The sequence below is a fragment of the Schistocerca cancellata genome, chromosome 9 (assembly GCF_023864275.1).
Source record: "Schistocerca cancellata isolate TAMUIC-IGC-003103 chromosome 9, iqSchCanc2.1, whole genome shotgun sequence".
Classification (NCBI taxonomy): domain Eukaryota; kingdom Metazoa; phylum Arthropoda; class Insecta; order Orthoptera; family Acrididae; genus Schistocerca; species Schistocerca cancellata.
In genome coordinates, this window is record NC_064634.1 from 468,141,301 (window position 1) to 468,162,883 (window position 21,583).

Consider the following 21,583-nt stretch of genomic DNA (forward strand, 5'->3'; position numbering starts at 1 on the left):
TACTGGCCTCTCAGGAAAGGCAAGTATACAGACTGTTTGAAGCATTCCTCCCCCTGGACGTAAGGCAGCCTTCTGAATACTATATTCAATCCCGATGCAATTTCTGTGTTTCATAGTCTATATGAAGCTCCAAGGGTTACAGTAAACACCCAGTGGTGTGTCGCAATCCAATACTGGTCTCTCAGGAAAGGCACGTATACAGACTGTTTGAAGCATTCCTCCTTCTGTACGTAAGTCGGCCTTCTGCCTACTATATTCAATCCCAATGCAATTTCTGTGTCTCATAGTCAATATGAAGCTTCAAGGGTTACAGTGAACACCCAGTGGTGCGTCGCAATCTAATACTGGCCTCTCAGTAATGGCACATATACAGACTGTTTGAAGCATTCCTCCCCCTGGACGTAGGACGTCCTTCTGCCTACTATATTCAATCCCGATGCAATATCTGTGTTTCATAGTCAATATGATGCTCCAAGGGTTACAGTAAACACCCAGTGGTTCGTCGCAATCTAATACTGGTCTCTCAGGAAAGGCACGTATACAGACCGTTTGAAGCATTGCTCCCCCTGGACGTAAGTCGGCATTGTGCCTCCTATATTCAATCCCGATGCAATTTCTGTGTTTCATCGTCAATATGAAGCTCCAAGGGTTACAATAAAAACACCCAGTGGTGCGTCGCACTCTAATACTGGCCTCTCAGTAACGGCACATATACAGACTGTTGAAGCATTGCTCCCCCTGGACGTAAGTCGGCCTTCTGCCTACCATATTCAATCCCGATGCAATTTCTGTGTTTCATAGTCAATATGAAGCTCAAAGGGTTACAGTAAACACCCAGTGGTGCGTCGCAATCTAATACTGGCCTCTCAGTAACGGCACATATACCGACTGTTTGAAGTATTCCTCCCCCTGGACGTAAGTCGGCCTTCTGCCTACTATATTCAATCGCGATGCAATTTCTGTGTTTCATAGTCAATATGAAGCTCCAAGGGTTACAGTAAACACCCAGTATTGCGTCGCAATCTAATACTGGCCTCTCAGGAAAGGCAAGTATACAGACTGTTTGAAGCATTGCTCCCCCTGGACGTAAGTCGGCCTTCTGCCTGCTATATTCAATCCCGATGCAATTTCTGTGTTTCATAGTAAATATGAAGCTCCAAGGGTTACAGTAAACACCCAGTGGTGCGTCGCAATCTAATACTGGCCTCCCAGGAAAGGCAAGTATACAGACTGTTTGAAGCATTCCTCCCCCTGGACGTAAGTCGGCCTTCTGCCTACTATATTCAATCCCGATGCAATTTCGGTGTTTCATAGTCAATATGAAGCTCCAAGGGTTACGGTAAACACCCAGTGGTGTGTCGCAATCTAATACTGGCCTCTCAGGAAAGGCACGTATACAGACTGTTTGAGGCATTCCTCCCCCTGTACGTAAGTCGGCCTTCTGCCTACTATATTCAATCCCGATGCTATTTCTGTGTTTCATAGCCAATATGAAGCTCCAAGGGTTACAGTAAACACCCAGTGGTGTGTCGCAATCTAATACTGGTCTCTCAGGAAAGGCACGTATACAGACTGTTTGAAGCATTCCTCCCCCTGTACGTAAGTCGGCATTCTGCCTACTATATTCAATCCCGATGCAATTTCTGTGTTTCATAGTCAATATGAAGCTCCAAGGGTTACTGTAAAAACCCAGTGGTGCGTCGCAATCCAATACTGGCCTCTCAGTAACGGCACATATACAGACTGTTTGAAGCATTCCTCCCCCTGGACGTAAGTCGGCCTTCTGCCTACTATATTCAATCCCGATGCAATTTCTGTGTTTCACAGTCAATAAGGAGCCCCAAGGGTTACAGTAAACACCCAGTGGTGCGTCGCAATCTAATACTGGCCTCTCAGGAAAGGCACGTATACAGACTGTTTGAAGCATTGCTCCCCCTGGACGTAAGTCGCCATTGTGCCTCCTATATTCAATCCCGATGCAATTTCTGTGTTTCATCGTCAATATGAAGCTCCAAGGGTTACAGTGAACACCCAGTGGTGCGTCGCAATCTAATACTGGCCTCTGAGTAACGGCACATATACAGACTGTTTGAAGCATTCCTCCCCCTGGACGTAAGTCGGACTTCTGCCTACTATATTCAATCCCGATGCAATTCCTGTGTTTCATCGTCAATATGAAGGTCCAAGGGTTACAGTAAACTCCCAGTGGTTCGTCGCAGTCTAATACTGGCCTCTCAGGAAAGGCACGTATACAGACTGTTTGAAGCATTGCTCCCCCTGGACGTATGTCGGCATTGTGCCTACTATATTCAATCCCGATGCATTTTCTGTGTCTCATCGTCAATATGAAGCTCAAAGAGTTACAGTAAACACCCAGTGGTGCGTCGCAATCTAATACTGGCCTCTCAGTAACGGCACATATACAGACTGTTTGAAGCATTCCTCCCCCTGGACGCAAGTCGGCCTTCTGCCTACTATATTAAATCCCGATGCAATTTCTGTGTTTCATCGTCAATATGAAGCTCCAAGGGTTACAGTAAACACCCAGTGGTGCGTCGCAATCTAATACTGGCCTCTCAGGAAAGGCACGTATACAGACTGTTTGAAGCATTGCTCCCCCTGGACGTAAGTCCTCATTGTGCCTACTATATTCAATCCCGATGCAATTTCTGTGTTTCATCGTCAATATGAAGCTCCAAGGGTTACAGTAAACACCCAGTGGTGCGTCGCAGTCTAGTTTCTGGCCTCTCAGGAAAGGCACGTATTCAACTGTTTGAAGTATTACTCCCCCTGGACGTAAGTCGGCATTGTGCCTACTATATTCAATCCCGATGCAATTTCTGTGTTTCATAGTCAATATGAAGCTCCAAGGGTTACAGTAAACACCCAGTGGTGCGTCGCAATCTAATTCTGGCCTCTCAGTAACGGCACATATACAGACTGTTTGAAGCGTTCCTCCCCCTGGACGCAATTCGGCCTTCTGCCTACTTTATTAAATCCCGATGCAATTTCTGTGTTTCATCGTCAATATGAAGCTCCAAGGGTTACAGTAAACACCCAGTGGTGCGTCACAGTCTAATTTCTGGCCTCTCATGAAAGGCAGGTATACAACTGTTTGAAACATTGCTCCCCCTGGACGTAAGTCTGCATTGTGAAGACTATATTCAATCCCGATGCAATTTCTGTGTGTCATCGTCAATATGAAGCTCCAAGGGTTACAGTGAACACCCAGTGGTGCGTCGCAATTTAATACTGGCCTCTCAGGAAAGGCAAGTATACAGACTGTTTGAAGCATTACTCCCCCTGGACGTAAGTCAGTCTTCTGCCTACTATATTCAATCCCGATTCAATTTCTGTGTTTCATCATCAATATGAAGCTCCAAGGGTTACAGTAAACACCGAGTGGTGCTTCGCAATCTAATACTGGAATCTCAGGAAAGGCACGTATACAACTGTATGAAGCATTGCTCCCCCTGGACGTAAGTCGGCATTGTGCCTACTATATTCAATCCCGATGCGATTTCTATGTTACATCGTCAAAATGAAGCTCCAAGGGTTACAGTAAACTCCCAGTGGTGCGTCGCACTCTAATACTGGCCTCTCAGGAAAGGCACGTATACAGACTGTTTGAAGCATTGCTCCCATTGGACGTAAGTCGGCATTGTGCCTACTATATTAAATCCCGATGCAATTTCTGTGTTTCATCGTCAATATGAAGCTCCAAGGGTTACATTAAACACTCAGTGGTGCGTCGCTAACTAATACCGGGCTCTCAGGAAAGGCACGTATTCAGGTTGTTTGAAGCATTGCTCCCCCTGGACGTAAGTCGGCATTGTGCCTACTATATTCAATCCCGATGCAATTTCTGTGTTTCATCGTCAATATGAAGCTCCAAGGGTTACAGTAAACACCCAGTGGTGCGTCGCAATCTAATACTGGCCTCTCAGTAACGGCACATATACAGACTGTTTGAAGCATTCCTCCCCCTGGACGTAAGTCGGCCTTCTGCCTACTATATTCAATCCCGATGCAATTTCTGTGTTTCATAGTCAATATGAAGCTCCAAGGGTTACAGTAAACACCCAGTGGTGCGTCGCAATCTAATACTGGCCTCCCAGGAAAGGCAAGTATGCAGACTGTTTGAAGCATTCCTCCCCCTGGACGTAAGTCGGCCTTCTGCCTACTATATTCAATCCCGATGCAATTTCGGTGTTTCATAGTCAATATGAAGCTCCAAGGGTTACGGTAAACACCCAGTGGTGTGTCGCAATCTAATACTGGCCTCTCAGAAAAGGCACGTATACAGACTGTTTGAGGCATTCCTCCCCCTGTACGTAAGTCGGCCTTCTGCCTACTATATTCAATCCCGATGCAATTTCTGTGTTTCACAGTCAATAAGGAGCCCCAAGGGTTACAGTAAACACCCAGTGGCGCGTCGCACTCTAGTACTGGCCTCTCAGTAACGGAACATATACAGACTGTTGAAGCATTGCTCCCCCTGGACGTAAGTCGGCCTTCTGCCTACTATATTCAATCCCGATGCAATTTCTGTGTTTCGTAGTCAATATGAAGCTCCAAGGGTTACAGTGAACACCCAGTGGTGCGTCGCAATCTAATACTGGCCTCTGAGTAACGGCACATATACAGACTGTTTGAAGCATTCCTCAGCCCTGGACGTAAGTCGGCCTTCTGCCTACTATATTAAATCCCGATGCAATTTCTGTGTTTCATCGTCAATATGAAGCTCCAAGGGTTACAGTAAACACCCAGTGGTGCGTCGCAATCTAATACTGGCCTCTCAGGAAAGGCACGTATACAGACTGTTTGAAGCATTGCTCCCCCTGGACGTAAGTCCTCATTGTGCCTACTATATTCAATCCCGATGCAATTTCTGTGTTTCATCGTCAATATGAAGCTCCAAGGGTTACAGTAAACACCCAGTGGTGCGTCGCAGTCTAGTTTCTGGCCTCTCAGGAAAGGCACGTATACAACTGTTTGAAGTATTACTCCCCCTGGACATAAGTCGGCATTGTGCCTACTATATTCAATCCCGATGCAATTTCTGTGTTTCATAGTCAATATGAAGCTCCAAGGGTTACAGTAAACACCCAGTGGTGCGTCGCAATCTAATTCTGGCCTCTGAGGAAAGGCAAGTATACAGACTGTTTGAAGCATTCCTACCCCTGGACGTAAGTCGGCCTTCTGCCTACTATATTCAATCCCGATGCAATTTCTGTGTTTCATAGTCAATATGAAGCTCCAAGGGTTACGGTAAACACCCAGTGGTGTGTCGCAATCTAATACTGGCCTTTCAGGAAAGGCACGTATACAGACTGTTTGAAGCATTCCTCCCCCTGTACGTAAGTCGGCATTCTGCCTACTATATTAAATCCCGATGCGATTTCTATGTTACATCGTCAAAATGAAGCTCCAAGGGTTACAGTAAACTCCCAGTGGTGCGTCGCACTCTAATACTGGCCTCTCAGGAAAGGCACGTATACAGATTGTTTGAAGCATTGCTCCCATTAGACGTAAGTCGGCATCGTGCCTACTATATTAAATCCCGATGCAATTTCTGTGTTTCATCGTCAATATGAAGCTCCAAGGGTTACATTAAACACCCAGTGGTGCGTCGCAAACTAATACCGGGCTCTCAGGAAAGGCACGTATTCAGGTTGTTTGAAGCATTGCTCCCCCTGGACGTAAGTCGGCATTGTGCCTACTATATTCAATCCCGATGCAATTTCTGTGTTTCACAGTCAATATGGTGCTCCAAGGGTTACAGTAAACACCCAGTGGTGCGTCGCAATCTAATACTGGCCTCTCAGGAAAGGCAGGTATACAGACTGTTTGAAGCATTGCTCCCCCTGGACGTAAGTCGGCCTTCTGCCTACTGTATTCAATCCCGATGTAATTTCTGTGTTTCATAGTCAATATGAAGCTTCAAGGGTTACAGTAAACACCCAGTGGTGCCTCGCAATCTAATTCTGGCCTCTGAGGAAAGGAAAGTATACAGACTGTTTGAAGCATTCCTACCCCTGGACGTAAGTCGGCCTTCTGCCTACTATATTCAATCCCGATGCAATATCTGTGTTTCATAGTCAATAAGAAGCTCCAAGGGTTACGGTAAACACCCAGTGGTGTGTCGCAATCTAATACTGGCCTTTCAGGAAAGGCACGTATACAGACTGTTTGAAGCATTCCTCCCCCTGTACGTAAGTCGGCATTCTGCCTACTATATTCAATCCCGATGCAATTTCTGTGTTTCATAGTCAATATGAAGCTCCAAGGGTTACAGTAAACACCCAGTGGTGCGTCGCAATCTAATACTGGCCTCTCAGTAACGGCACGTATACAGACTGTTTGAAGCATTCCTCCCCCTGGACGTAAGTCGGCCTTCTGCCTACTATATTCAATCCCGATGCAATATCTGTGTTTCACAGTCAATATGGTGCTCCAAGGGTTACAGTAAACACCCAGTGGTGCGTCGCAATCTAATACTGGCCTCTCAGGTAAGGCACGTATACAGACTGTTTGAAGCATTACTCCCCCTGGACGTAAGTAGGCATTGTGCCTACTATATTAAATCCCGATGCAATTTCTGTGTGTCATCGTCAATATGAAGCTCCAAGGGTTACAGTAAACACCCAGTGGTGCGTCGCAATTTAATACTGGCCTCTCAGGAAAGGCACGTATACAGACTGTTTGAAGCATTACTCCCCCTGGACGTAAGTCAGCCTTCTGCCTACTATATTCAATCCCGATTCAATTTCTGTGTTTCATCATCAATATGAAGCTCCAAGGGTTACAGTAAACACCGAGTGGTGCTTCGCAATCTAATACTGGAATCACAGGAAAGGCACGTATACAACTGTATGAAGCATTGCTCCCCCTGGACGTAAGTCGGCATTGTGCCTACTATATTCAATCCCGATGCGATTTCTATGTTACATCGTCAAAATGAAGCTCCAAGGGTTACAGTAAACTCCCAGTGGTGCGTCGCACTCTAATACTGGCCTCTCAGGAAAGGCACATATACAGACTGTTTGAAGCATTGCTCCCATTGGACGTAAGTCGGCATTGTGCCTACTATATTAAATCCCGATGCAATTTCTGTGTTTCATCGTCAATATGAAGCTCCAAGGGTTACATTAAACACCCAGTGGTGCGTCGCAAACTAATACCGGGCTCTCAGGAAAGGCAAGTATTCAGGTTGTTTGAAGCATTGCTCCCCCTGGACGTAAGTCGGCATTGTGCCTACTATATTAAATCCCGATGCAATTTCTGTGTGTCATCGTCAATATGAAGCTCCAAGGGTTACAGTAAACACCCAGTGGTGCGTCGCAATCTAATACTGGCCTCTCAGTAACGGCACATATACAGACTGTTTGAAGCATTCCTCCCCCTGGACGTAAGTAGGCCTTCTGCCTACTATATTCAATCCCGATGCAATTTCTGTGTTTCATAGTCAATATGAAGCTCCAAGGGTTACAGTAAACAGCCAGTGGTGCGTCGCAATCTAATACTGGCCTCTCAGGAAAGGCAAGTATACAGACTGTTTGAAGCATTGCTCCCCCTGGACGTAAGTCGGCCTTCTGCCTACTGTATTCAATCCCGATGCAATTTCTGTGTTTCATAGTCAATATGAAGCATCAAGGGTTACAGTAAACACCCAGTGGTGCCTCGCAATCTAATTCTGGCCTCTGAGGAAAGGCAAGTATACAGACTGTTTGAAGCATTCCTACCCCTGGACGTAAGTCGGCCTTCTGCCTACTATATTCAATCCCGATGCAATTTCTGTGTTTCATAGTCAATATGAAGCTCCAAGGTTTTCGGTAAACACCCAGTGGTGTGTCGCAATCTAATACTGGCCTTTCAGGAAAGGCACGTATACAGACTGTTTGAAGCATTCCTCCCCCTGTACGTAAGTCGGCATTGTGCCTCCTATATTCAATCCCGATGCAATTTCTGTGTTTCATCGTCAATATGAAGCTCCAAGGGTTACAATAAAAACACCCAGTGGTGCGTCGCACTCTAATACTGGCCTCTCAGTAACGGAACATATACAGACTGTTGAAGCATTGCTCCCCCTGGACGTAAGTCGGCCTTCTGCCTACTATATTCAATCCAGATGCAATTTCTGTGTTTCGTAGTCAATATGAAGCTCCAAGGGTTACAGTAAACACCAAGTGGTGCGTCGCAATCTAATACTGGCCTCTCAGTAACGGCACATATACAGACTGTTTGAAGCATTCCTCCCCCTGGACGTAAGTCGGCCTTCTGCCTACTATATTCAATCCCGATGCAATTCCTGTGTTTCATCGTCAATATGAAGCTCCAAGGGTTACAGTAAACTCTCAGTGGTGCGTCGCAGTCTAATACTGGCCTCTCAGGAAAGGCACGTATACAGACTGTTTGAAGCATTGCTCCCCCTGGACGTAAGTCGGCATTGTGCCTACTATATTCAATCCCGATGCAATTTCTGTGTTTCATCGTCAATATGAAGCTCCAAGTGTTGCAGTAAACACCCAGTGGTGCGTCCCAATCTAATACTGGCCTCTCAGTAACGGCACATATACAGACAGTTTGAAGCATTCCTCCCCCTGGACGTAAGTCGGCCTTCTGCCTACTATATTCAATCCCGATGCAATTTCTGTGTTTCATAGTCAATATGAAGCTCCAAGGGTTACAGTAAACACCCAGTGGTGCGTCGCAATCTAATTCTGGCCTCTCAGTAACGGCACATATACAGACTGTTTGAAGCATTCCTCCCCCTGGACGCAAGTCGGCCTTCTGCCTACTACATTAAATCCCGATGCAATTTCTGTGTTTCATCGTCAATATGAAGCTCCAAGGGTTACAGTAAACACCCAGTGGTGCGTCGCAATCTAATACTGGCCTCTCAGGAAAGGCACGTATACAGACTGTTTGAAGCATTGCTCCCCCTCGACGTAAGTCGGCATTGTGTCTACAATATTCAATCCCGATGCAATTTCTGTGTTTCATCGTCAATATGAAGCTCCAAGGGTTACAGTAAACACCCAGTGGTGCGTCGCAGTCTAGTTTCTGGCCTCTCAGGAAAGGCACGTATACTACTGTTTGAAGCATTACTCCCCCTGGACGTAAGTCGGCATTGTGCCTACTATATTCAATCCCGATGCAATTTCTGTGTTTCATTGTCAATATGAATCTCCAAGGGTGGCAGTAAACACCCAGTGATTCGTCGCAATCTAATACTGGCCTCTCAGGTAAGGCACGTATAAAGACTGTTTGAAGCATTACTCCCCCTGGACGTAAGTCGGCATTGTGCCTACTATATACAATCCCGATGCAATTTCTGTGTGTCATCGTCAATATGAAGCTCCAAGGGTTACAGTAAACACCCAGTGGTTCGTCGCAATCTAATACTGGCCTCTCAGGAAAGGCACGTATACAGACTGTTTGAAGCATTACTCCCCCTCGACGTAAGTCGGCCTTCTGCCTACTATATTCAATCCCGATGCAATTTCAGTGTTTCATCATCAATATGAAGGTCCAAGGGTTACAGTAAACACCGAGTGGTCGTCGCAATCTAATACTGGAATCTCAGGAAAGGCACGTATACAGACTGTATGAGGCATAGCTCCCCCTGGACGTAAGTCGGCATTGTGCCTACTATATTCAATCCCGATGCAATTTCTATGTTTCATCGTTAATATGAAGCTCCAAGGGTTACAGTAAACACCCAGTGGTGCGTCGCAATCTAATACTGGAAACTCAGGAAAGGCACGTAAACAACTGTATGAAGCATTGCTCCCCCTGGACGTAAGTCGGCATTGTGCCTGCTATATTCAATCCCGATGCAATTTCTGTGTTTCATCGTCAATATGAAGCTCCAAGGGTTACAGTAATCACCCAGTGGTTCGTCGCAATCTAATACTGGCCTCTCAGGAAAGGCACGTATACAGACTGTTTGAAGCATTACTCCCCCTGGACGTAAGTCGGCCTTCTGCCTACTATATTCAATCCCGATGCAATTTCTGTGTTTCATCATCAATATGAATCTCCAAAGGTGGCAGTAAACACCCAGTGACTCGTCGCAATCTAATACTGGCCTCTCAGGTAAGGCACGTATACAGACTCTTTGAAGCATTACTCCCCCTGGACGTAAGTAGGCATTGTGCCTACTATATTCAATCCCGATGCAATTACTGTGTGTCATCGTCAATATGAAGCTCCAAGGGTTACAGTAAACACTCAGTGGTGCGTCGCAATCTAATACTGGCCTCTCAGGAAAGGCACGTATACAGACTGTTTGAAGCATTACTCCCCCTGGACGTAAGTCGGCCTTCTGCCTAGTATATTCAATCCCGATGCAATAACTGTGTTTCATCATCAATATGAAGCTCCAAGGGTTGCAGTAAACACCGAATGGTGCTTTGCAATCTAATACTGGAATCTCAGGAATGGCACGTATACAACTGTATGAAGCATTGCTCCCCCTGGACGTAAGTCGGCATTGTGCCTACTATATTCAATCCCGATGCGATTTCTATGTTCCAGCGTCAATATGAAGCTCCAAGGGTTACAGTAAACTCCCAGTGGTGCGTCGCAGTCTAATACTGGCCTCTCAGGAAAGGCACGTATACAGACTGTTTGAAGAATTGCTCGCCCTGGACGTAAGTCGGCATTGTGCCTACTATATTAAATCCCGATGCAATCTCTGTGTTTCATCGTCAATATAATGCTCCAAGGATTACACTAAACACCCAGTGGTGCGTCGCAAACTAATACCGGCCTCTCAGGAAAGGCACGTATACAGGTTGTTTGAAGCATTGCTCCCCATGGACGTAAGTCGGTATTGTGCCTACTATATTCAATCCCGATGCAATTTCTTTGTTTCATCGTCAATATGAAGCTCCAAGGGTTACAGTAAACACCCAGTGGTGCGTCGCAATCTAGTACTGGCCTCTCAGTAACGGCACATATACAGACTGTTTGAAGCATTACTCCCCCTGGACGTAAGTCGGCATTGTGCCTACTATATTCAATCCCGATGGAATTTCTGTGTTTCATCGTCAATATGAAGCTCCATGGGTTACAGTAAATTCACAGTGGTGCGTCGCAGTCTATAACTGGCCTCTCAGGAAAGGCACGTATACAGACTCTTTGAAGCATTGCTCCTCCTGGACGTAAGTCGGCATTGTGCCTACTATATGCAATCCCGATGCAATTTCTGTGTTTCATCGTCAATATGAAGCTCAAAGGGTGGCAGTAAACACCCAGTGATGCGTCGCAATCTAATACTGGCCATTCAGGAAAGGCACGTATACAACTGTTTGAAGCATTGCTCCCCCTGGACGTAAGTCGGCATTGTGCCTACTATATTCAATCCCGATGCAATTTCTCTGTTTCATCGTCAATATGAAGCTCCAAGGGTTACAGTAAACACCCAGTGGTGCGTCGCAATCTAATACTGGCCTCTCAGTAACGGCACATATACAGACTGTTTGAAGCATTCCTCCCCCTGGACGTAAGTCAGCTTCTGCCTACTACATTCAATCCCGATGGAATTTCTGTGTTTCATCGTCAATATGAAGCTCCAAGGGGTACAGTAAACACCCAGTGGTGCGTCGCAATCTAATACTGGAATCTCAGGAAAGGCACGTATACAACTGTATGAAGCATCGCTACCCCTGGACGTAAGTCGGCATTGTGCCTACTATATTCTATCCCGATGCAATTTCTAAATTTCATCGTCAATATGAAGCTCCAAGGGTTACAGTAAACTCCCAGTGGTGCGTCGCAGTCTAATACTGGCCTCTCATGAAAGGCACATATACAGACTGTTTGAAGCATACCTCCCCCTAGACGTAAGTCGGCCTTCTGCCTACTATGTTCAATCCCGATGCAATTTCTGTGTTTCATCGTCAATATGAACCTCCAAGGGTTACAGTAAACACCTAGTGGTGCGTCGCAATCTAATGCTGGAATCTCAGGAAAGACACGTATACAACTCTATGAAGCATTGTCCCCCTGGACGTAAGTCTGCATTGTGGCTACTATTTTCAATCCCGATGCAATTTCTGTGTTTTATCGTTAATATGAAGCGACAAAGGTTACAGTAAACTCCCAGTGGTGCGTCGCAATCTAATACTGGCCTCTCAGGAAGGGCACGTATACAGACTGTTTGAAGCATTGCTCCCCCTGGACGTAAGTCGGCCTTCTGCCTACTATATTCAATCCAGCTGCAATTTCTGTGTTTCATAGTCAATATGAAGCTCCAAGGGTTACAGTAAACACCTAGTGCTGCGTCGCAATCTAATACAGGCCTCTCAGTAACGGCACATATACAGACTGTTTGAAGCATTCCTACCCTTGGACGTAAGTCGGCCTTCCGCCTACTATATTCAATCCCGATGCAATTTCTGTGTTTCATCGTCAATATGAAGCTCCAAGGGTTACAGTAAACACCCAGTTGTGTGTCACAATCTAATACTGGCCTCTCAGGAAAGGCACGTATACAGACTGTTCGAAGCATTCCTCCCCCTGTACGTAAGTCGGCCTTCTGCCTACTATATTCAATCCCGATACAATTTCTGTGTTTCATAGTCAATATGAAGCTCCAAGGGTTACAGTAAACACCCAGTGGTGCGTCGCAATCTAATTCTGGCCTCTCAGTAACGGCACATATAGTGATTGTTTGAAGCATTCCTCCCCCTGGACGTAAGTCGGTCTTCTGCCTACTATATTCAATCCCGATGCAATTTCTGTTTTTCATAGTCAATATGAAGCTCCAAGGGTTACAGTAAACACCCAGTGGTGCGTCGCAATCTAATACTGGCCTCTCAGGAAAGGCACGTATACAGACTATTTGAAGCATTGCTCCCCCTGGACGTAAGTCGGCATTGTGCCTACTATATTCAATCCCGATGGAATTTCTGTGTTTCATCGTCAATATGAAGCTCCAAGGGTTACAGTAAACACCCAGTGGTGCGTCGCAATCTAATACTGGCCTCTGAGTAACGGCACATATACAGACTGTTTGAATCATTGCTACCCCTGGACGTAAGTCGGCCTTCTGCCTACTATATTCAATCCCGATGCAATTTCTGTGTTTCATAGTCAATATGAAGCTCCAAGGGTTACAGTAAACACCCAGTAGTGCGTCGCAATCTAATACTGGCCTCTCAGTAACGGCACACATACAGACTGTTTGAAGCATTCCTCCCCCTGGACGTAAGTCGGCCTTCCGCCGACTATATTCAATCCCGATGCAATTTCTGTGTTTCATAGTCAATATGAAGCTCAAAGGGTTACAGTAAACACCCAGTGGTGCGTCGCAATCTAAAACTGGCCTCTCAGGAAAGGCACGTATACAGACTGTTTGAAGCATTGCTCCCCCTGGACGTAAGTCGGCCTTCTGCCTACTATTTTCAATCCCGATGCAATTTCTGTGTTTCATAGTCAATATGAAGCTCCAAGGGTTACAGTAAACACCTAGTGGTGCATCGCAATCTAATACTGGCCTCTCAGTAACGGCACATATACAGACTGTTTGAAGCATTCCTCCCCTTGGACGTAAGTCGGCCTTCCGCCCAATATATTCAATCCCGATGCAATTTCTGTGTTTCATCGTCAATATGAAGCTCCAAGGGTTACAGTAAACACCAAGTGGTGTGTCGCAATCTAATACTGGCCTCTCAGGAAAGGCACGTATACAGACTGTTCGAAGCATTCCTCCCCCTGGACGTAAGTCGGCCTTCTGCCTACTATATTCAATCCCGATGCATTTTCTGTGTTTCATAGTCAATATGAAGCTCCAAGGGTTACAGTAAACACCCAGTGGTGCGTCGCAATCTAATACTGGCCTCTCAGTAACGGCACATATACAGACTGTTTGAAGCATTCCTCCCCCTGGACGTAAGTCGGCCTTCTGCCTACTATATTCAATCCCGATGCAATTTCTGTGTTTCATGGTCAATATGAAGCTCCAAGGGTTACAGTAAACACACAGTGGTGCGTCGAAATCTAATACTGGAATCTAAGGAAAGGCACGTCTACAACTGTATGAAGCAATGCTCCACCTGGACGTAACTCTTCATTGTGCCTACTATATTCAATCCCAATGCAATTTCTGTTTTTCATCGTCAATATGAAGCTCCAAGGGTTACAGTAAACTCCCAGTGGTGCGTCGCAATCTAATACTGGCCTCTCAGTAACGGCACATATACATGTTGTTTGAAGCATTCCTCCCCCTGTACGTAAGTCAACCTTCTGCCTACTATATTCAATCCCGATGCAATTTCTGTGTTTCATAGTCAATATGAAGCTCCAAGGGTTACAGTAAACACCCAGTGGTGCGTCGCAATCTAATTCTGGCCTCTCAGTAACGGCAGATATAGTGACTGTTTGAAGCATTCCTCCCCCTGGACGTAAGTCGGTCTTCTGCCTACTATATTCAATCCCGATGCAATTTCTGTGTTTCATAGTCAATATGAACCTCCAAGGGTTACAGTAAATTCCCGGTGGTGCGTCGCAATCTAATACTGCTCTCTCAGGAAAGGCACGTATACAGACTGTTTGAAGCATTGATCCCCCTCGACGTAAGTCGGCATTGTGCCTACTATATTCAATCCCGATGCAATTTCTGTGTTTCATCGTCAATATGAAGCTCCAAGGGTTACAGTAAACACCCAGTGGTGCGTCGCAATCTAATACCAGCCTCTGAGTAACGGCATATATATACAGACTGTTTGAAGCATCCTCCCCCTGGACGTAAGTCGGCCTTCTGCCTACTATATTCAATCCCGATGCAATTTCTGTGTTTCATAGTCAACATGAAGCTCCAAGGGTTACAGTAAACACCTAGTGGTGCGTCGCAATCTGATACTGGCCTCTCAGTAACGGCACATATACAGACTCTTTGAAGCATTCCTCCCCTTGGACGTAAGTCGGCCTTCCGCCTACTATATTCAATCCCGATGCAATTACTGTGTTTCATCGTCAATATGAAACTCCAAGGGTTACAGTAAACACCCAGTGGTGTGTCGCAATCTAATACTGGCCTCTCAGGAAAGGCACGTATACAGACTGTTCGAAGCATTCCTCCCCCTGTACGTAAGTCGGCATTGTGCCAACTATATTCAATCCCGATGAAATTTCTGTGTTTCATAGTCAATATGAAGCTCCAAGGGTTACAGTAAACACCCAGTGGTGCGTCGCAATCTAATACTGGCCTCTCAGTAACGGCACACATACAGACTGTTTGAAACATTCCTCCCCCTGACATAAGTCGGCATTCAGCCTACTATATTCAATCCCGATGCAATTTCTGTGTTTCATAGTCAATATGGAGTTCCAAAAGTTACAGTAAACACCCAGTGGTGCGTCGCAATTTAATTCTGGCCTCTCAGGAAAGGCACCTATACAGACTGTTTGAAGCATTGCTCTCCCTGGACGTAAGTTGGCATTGTGCCTCCTATATTCAATCCCGATGTAATTTCTGTGTTTCATCGTCAATATGAAGCTCCAAGGGTTAGAATAAAAACACCCAGTGGTGCGTCGCAATCTAATACTGGCCTCTCAGTAACGGCACATATACAGACTGTTGAAGCATTGCTCCCCCTGGACGTAAGTCGGCCTTCTGCTTACTATATTGAATCCCGATGCAATTTCTGTGTTTCATAGTCAATATGAAGCTCCAAGGGTTACTGTAAACGCCCAGTAGTGCGTCGCAATCTAATACTAGCCTCTGAGTAACGGCACATATACAGACTGTTTGAAGCATTGCTCCCCCTGGACGTAAGTCGGCATTGTGCCTACTATACTCAATCCCGATGCAATTTCTGTGTTTCATAGTCAATATGAAGCTCCAAGGGTTACAGTAAACACCCAGTGGTGCGTCGCAATCTAATACTGGCCTCTCAGTAACGGCACAAATACAGACTGTTTGAAGCATTCCTCCCCCTGGACGTAAGTGGCCTTCTGCCTACTATATTCAATCCCGATGCAATTTCTGTGTTTCATAGTCAATATGAAGCTCCAAGGGTTACAGTAAACACCCAGTGGTGTGTCGCAATCTAATACTGGCCTCTCAGGAAAGGCACGTATACAGACTGTTTCAATCATTCCTCCCCCTGTACGTAAGTCGGCCTTCTGCCTACTATACTCAATCCCAATGCAATTTCTCTGTTTCATAGTCAATATGAAGATCCAAGGGTTACAGTAAACACCCAGTGGTGTGTCGCAATCTAATACTGGCCTCTCAGTAACGGCACATATACAGACTGTTTAAAGCATTCCTCCCCCTGGACGTAAGTCGGCATTGTGCCTACTATATTCAATCCCGATGCAATTTCTGTGTTTCATAGTCAATATGAAGCTTCAAGGGTTACAGTAAACACCCAGTGGTGCGTCGCAATCTAATACTGGCCTCTCAGTAACGGCACATATACAGACTGTTTGAAGCATTGCTCCCCCTGGACGTAAGTCGGCATTGTGCCTACTATATTCAATCCCGATGCAATTTCTGTGATTCATAGTCAATATGAAGCTTCAAGGGTTACAGTAAACATCCAGTGGTGCGTCGCAATCTAATACTGGCCTCTCAGTAACGGCACATATACAGACTGTTTAAAGCATTCCTCCCGCTGGACGTAAGTCGGCCTTCTGCCTACTATATTCAATCCCGATGCAATTTCTGTGTTTCATAGTCAATATGAAGCTCCAAGGGTTACAGTAAACACCCAGTGGTGTGTCGCAATCTAATACTGGCCTCTCAGGAAAGGCACGTATACAGACTGTTTCAAGCATTCCTCCCCCTGTACGTAAGTCGGCCTTCTGCCTACTATATTCAATCCCAATGCAATTTCTGTGTTTCATAGTCAATATGAAGATCCAAGGGTTACAGTGAACACCCAGTGGTGTGTCGCAATCTAATACTGGCCTCTCAGTAACGGCACATATACAGACTGTTTGAAGCATTCCTCCCCCTGGACGTAAGTCGGCCTTCTGCCTACTATACGCAATCCCGATGCAATTTCTGTGTTTCATAGTCAATATGGAGCTCCAAGGGGTACAGTAAACACCCAGTGGTGCGTCGCAATCTAATACTGGCCTCTCAGGAAAGGCACGTATACAGACTGTTTGAAGCATTGCTCCCCTGGACGTAAGTCGGCATTGTGCCTCCTATATTCAATCCCGATGCAATTTCTGTGTTTTATCGTCAATATGAAGCTCCAAGGGTTACAATAAAAACACCCAGTGGTGTGTCGCAATCTAATACTGGCCTCTCAGTAACGGCACATATACAGACTGTTGAAGCATTGCTCCCCCTGGACGTAAGTCGGCCTTCTGCCCACTATATTCAATTCCGATGCAATTTCTGTGTTTCATAGTCACTATGAAGGTCCAAGGGTTACAGTAAACACCCAGTGGTGCGTCTAAATCTAATACTGGCCTCTCAGTAACGGCACATTTACAGACTGTTTGAAGCATTCCTCCCCCTGGGCGTAAGTCGGCCATCTGCCTACTATATGCAATCCCGATGCAATTTCTGTGTTTCATAGTCGATATGGAGCTCCAAGGGTTACAGTAAACACCCAGTGGTGCGTCGCAATCTAATACTGGCCTCTCAGGAAAGGCACCTATACAGACTGTTTGAAGCATTGCTCCCCTGGACGTAAGTTGGCATTGTGCCTCCTATATTCAATCCCGATGCAATTTCTGTGTTTTATCGTCAATATGAAGCTCCAAGGGTTACAATAAAAACACCCAGTGGTGCGTCGCAATCTAATACTGGCTTCTCAGTAACGGCACATATACAGACTGTTGAAGCATTGCTCCCCCTGGACGTAAGTCGGCCTTCTGCCCACTATATTCAATCCCGATGCAATTTCTGTGTTTCATAGTCAATATGAAGCTCCAAGGGTTACAGTAAACACCCAGTGGTGCGTCGCAATCTAATACTGGCCTCTCAGTAACGGCACATATACAGACTGTTTGAAGCATTGCTCCCCCTGGACGTAAGTCGGCATTGTGCCTACTATATTCAATCCCGATGCAATTTCTGTGTTTCATAGTCAATATGAAGCTTCAAGGGTTACAGTAAACACCCAGTGGTGCGTCGCAATCTAATACTGGCCTCTCAGTAACGGCACATATACAGACTGTTTAAAACATTCCTCCCCCTTGACGTAAGTCGGCCTTCTACCTACTATATGCAATCCCGATGCAATTTCTGTCTTTCATAGTCAATTTGGAGGTCCAAGAGTTACAGTAAACACCCAGTGGTGTGTCGCTATCTAATTCTGGCCTCTCAGTAACGGCACATATACAGACTGTTTAAAGCATTCCTCCCCCTGGACGTAAGTCGTCATTGTGCCTACTATATTCAATCCCGATGCAATTTCTGTGTTTCATAGTCAATATGAAGCTTCACGGGTTACAGTAAACACCCAGTGGTGCGTCGCAATCTAATACTGGCCTCTCAGGAAAGGCAAGTATACAGACTGTTTGAAGCATTGCTCCCCCTGGACGTAAGTCGGCCTTTTTGCCTACTATATTCAATCCCGATGCAATTTCTGTCTTTCATAGTCAATATGGAGGTCCAAGGGTTACAGTAAACACCCAGTGGTGCGTCGCAATCTAATACTGGCCTCTCAGTAATTGCACATATACAGACTGTTTAAAGCATTCCTCCCCCTGGACGTAAGTCGGCCTTCTGCCTACTATATGCAATCCCGATGCAATTTCTGTCTTTCATAGTCAATATGGAGGTCCAAGGGTTACAGTAAACACCCAGTGGTGCGTCACAATCTAATACTTGCCTCTCAGGAAAGGCAAGTATACAGACTGTTTGAAGCATTGCTCCCCCTGGACGTAAGTCGGCCTTCTGCCTTCTATATTCAATCCCGATGCAATTTCTGTCTTTCATAGTCAATATGGAGGTCCAAGGGTTACAGTAAACACCCAGTGGTGTGTCGCAATCTAATACTGGCCTCTCAGTAACGGCACATATACAGACTGTTTGAAGCATTGCTCCCCCTGGACGTAAGTCGGCATTGTGCCTACTATATTCAATCCCGATGCAATTTCTGTGTTTCATAGTCAATATGAAGCTTCAAGGGTTACAGTAAACACCCGGTGGTGCGTCGCAAACTAATACAGGCCTCTCAGTAACGGCACATATACAGACTGTTTAAAGCATTCCTCCCCCTGGACGTAAGTCGGCCTTCTGCCTACTATATTCAATCCCGATGCAATTTCTGTGTTTCATCGTCAATATGAAGCTCCAAGGGATACAGTAAACACCCAGTGGTGTGTCGGAATCTAATACTGGCCTCTCAGGAAAGGCACGTATACAGACGGTTTCAAGCATTCCTCCCCCTGTGCGTAAGTCGGCCTTCTGCCTACTATATTCAATCCCAATGCAATTTCTGTGTTTCATAGTCAATATGAAGATCCAAGGGTTACAGTAAACACCCAGTTGTGCGTCGCAATCTAATACTGGCCTCTCAGGAAAGGCACGTATACAGACTGTTTGAAGCATTGCTCCCCTGGACGTAAGTTGGCATTGTGCCTCCTATATTCAATCCCGATGCAATTTCTGTGTTTTATCGTCAATATGAAGCTCCAAGGGTTACAATAAAAACACCCAGTGGTGCGTCGCAATCTAATACTGGCCTCTCAGTAACGGCACATATACATACTGTTGTAGCATTGCTCCCCCTGGACGTAAGTCGGCCTTCTGCATACTATATTCAATCCCGATGCAATTTCTGTGTTTCATAGTCAATATGTAGCTCCAAGGGTTACAGTAAACACCCAGTGGTGCGTCGCAATCTAATACTGGCCTCTCAGTAACGGCACATATACAGACTGTTTGAAGCATTCCTCCTCCTGGACGTAAGTCGGCCTTCTGTCTACTATAATCAATTCCGATGCAATTTCTGTGTTTCATAGTCAATATGAAGCTCCAAGGGTTACAGTAAACACCCAGTGGTGCGTCGCAATCTAATACTGGCCTCTCAGGAACGGCACATATACAGACTGTTCGAAGCACTGCTCCCCCTGGACGTAAGTCGGCATTGTGCCTACTATATTCAATCCCGATGCAATTTCTGTGTTTCATAGTCAATATAAAGCTCCAAGGGTTACAGTAAAGACCCAGTGGTGTGTCGCAATCTAATACTGGCCTCTCAGGAAAGGAAACTATACAGACGGTTTCAAGCATTGCACCCCCTGGACGTAAGTCGGCTTTCTGCCTACTATATTCAATCCCGATGCAATTTCTGTGTTTCATAGTCAATACGAAGCTTCAAGGGTTACAGTAAACACCCAGTGGTGCGTCGCAATCTAATACTGGCCTCTCAGGAAAGGCAAGAATACAGAGTGTTTGAAGCATTGCTCCCCCTGGACGTAAGTCGGCCTTCTGCCTACTATATTCAATCCAGATGCAATTTCTGTGTTTCATTGACAATATGAAGCTCCAAGGGTCACAGTGAAAACCCAGTGGTGCGTCGCAATCTAATACTGGCCTCTCAGTAACGGCACATATACAGACTGTTTTAAGCATTCCTCCCCCTGGACGTAAGTCGCCTTTCTGCCTACTGTATTCAATCCCGATGCAATTTCTGTGTTTCATCGTCAATATGAAGTTCCAAGGGTTACAGTAAACACCCAGTGGTGTGTCACGATCTAATACTGGCCTCTCAGGAAAGGCACGTATACAGACTGTTTGAAGCATTCCTCCCCCTGTACGTAAGACGGCCTTCTGCCTACTATATTCAATCCCGATGCCATATCTGTGTTTCATAGTCAATATGAAGCTCCAAGGGTTACAGTAAACACCCAGTGGTGCGTCGCAATCTAATACTGGCCTCTCAGTAACGGCACATATACAGACTGTTTTAAGCATTCCTCCCCCTGGACGTAAGTCGCCTTTCTGCCTACTGTATTCAATCCCGATGCAATTTCTGTGTTTCATAGTCAATATGAAGCTTCAAGGGTTACAGTAAACACCCAGTGGTGCGTCGCAATCTAATACTGGCCTCTCAGTAACGGCACATATACAGACTGTTTAAAGCATTCCTCCCCCTGGACGTAAGACGGCCTTCTACATACTATATGCAATCCCGATGCAATTTCTGTCTTTCATAGTCAATTTGGAGGTCCAAGAGTTACAGTAAACACCCAGTGGTGTGTCGCTATCTAATACTGGCCTCTCAGTAACGGCACATATACAGACTGTTTAAAGCATTCCTCCCCCTGGACGTAAGTCGGCATTGTGCCTACTATATTCAATCCCGATGCAATTTCTGTGTTTCATAGTCAATATGAAGCTTCAAGGTTTACAGTAAACACCCAGTGGTGCGTCGCAATCTAATAATGGCCTCTCAGGAAAGGCAAGTATACAGACTGTTTGAAGCATTGCTCCCCCTGGACGTAAGTCCGCCTTCTGCCTACTATATTCAATCCCGATGCAATTTCTGTCTTTCATAGTCAATATGGAGGTCCAAGGGTTACAGTAAACACCCAGTGGTGCGTCGCAATCTAATACTGGCCTCTCAGTAATTGCACATATACAGACTGTTTAAAGCAT